The 1333-nt window shown below is 39.5% G+C and overlaps 1 pseudogene; it reads left to right on the plus strand.

Annotated features, from left to right (window-relative positions):
• Positions 1-449: 449 nt before the first annotated feature.
• Positions 450-889, plus strand: LOC143565514 (glutaredoxin-C6 pseudogene; annotated as a pseudogene).
• The last annotated feature ends 444 nt before the right edge of the window (positions 890-1333 follow it).

Here is a 1333-nt window from a genome sequence, read left to right on the forward strand (position 1 = left end):
ATATAACTCTCCAAATTTGAAGGTGTGGTGGGTCGATGGCCGAAACACAAGAAATCCGCCGTTTTAAAGTAAAAGCTATATTGGTTTTAATTATTGGAGCTAAAAAAAGTTTCTAAAGGTTCGATCCAGGGGTTACAAAGATGTTTGAGATGAAAAGGTTGAGAAAATGTGAGTTTTCCGATGACTTGCAACTAATGGTATTAGAATTTTGTTAGTGCCGGACCCTTTAAAACAAATACGATAAAATGTGAGATAATTATCCGTTAATAAGATAATAGTTGTGATTAATAAAACCAGTGTGAAAAACAGGGCGTGGGAAAGACAGACGAGGAAACCGTAGATGGTACGTAATACGTTTACTTTGATGATGTAATGAATATGAATCATCACCCCAATCTCCCATTCATTTATAAATAACACTTAACTCCCACCCTTCACTTCATCTCAACCACACACCAACCCACCCGTTGACAAACCACCGGCTCACTATGCACGGCATCCACCTCCGATCCGACTTTCGTCTCTCACTAACCCCAACCACCACTTCACCTCTCGCCATCGACACCTCCGAATCCACCCAAACGAGAATCCAACGCTTGATAACCGAAAACCCAGTCATAATATTCACCCGCTCATCTTGCTGCATGTGCCACGTCATGCGACGACTGTTTTCTTCCATCGGTGTCCACCCTACTGTTATTGAGTTAGAAGAAGATGAGATCGGTGCACTCTCGGAGTCACAGGTGGACGGTGGAGATACGGTGGCTCCGGCGGTCTTTATTGGTGGCGCGCGTGTCGGAGGGTTGGAAGGTCTTGTTGGACTCCACCTAAGCGGACACCTTGTTCCAAGGCTCGTGGAAGTAGGTGTGTTGGCGTTCTAGGGTATTATGGTCATATATTAATTTGTCTTGTTATTATTATTATTTGGAATTCTTTATGTTTATGGTTATCTTTATGTTTATGTTTATGGACATGCAGTGGTTTTATAAGTTTTTAATTAATTATTTGTGTAAATGCAAAGTTAATAAGTTGGTGCGTGTGTTTTTTATTTAAACCGTTAGTTTGTCTTTTTGTGTTGGAGTTAGGGATGAAATCTCAGCCTTCCATTTTTGCATGTTATGCAAATGGTTTCCCTTGACTTGAGTCTCTCTCTTTGTGTCACAAAATATATATATGTTATTCCAATTTGCTTTTGGAAATAACGTAGCATTTATGTCTTATGTGAGGCTTAAAATATGATCTCATGATAATGACAAGGATGTATTCATGTTTATATTTGTTATTATGGGTTCATCAAGTTCCTTTAAAGTTCAAGTGTTCCAACTATTCCATG

This window comes from Bidens hawaiensis, unplaced genomic scaffold (genome assembly GCF_021521415.1).
Source record: "Bidens hawaiensis isolate Kalapana, Puna unplaced genomic scaffold, B.hawaiensis_p1.1 tig00022384_1, whole genome shotgun sequence".
NCBI classification, from domain to species: domain Eukaryota; kingdom Viridiplantae; phylum Streptophyta; class Magnoliopsida; order Asterales; family Asteraceae; genus Bidens; species Bidens hawaiensis.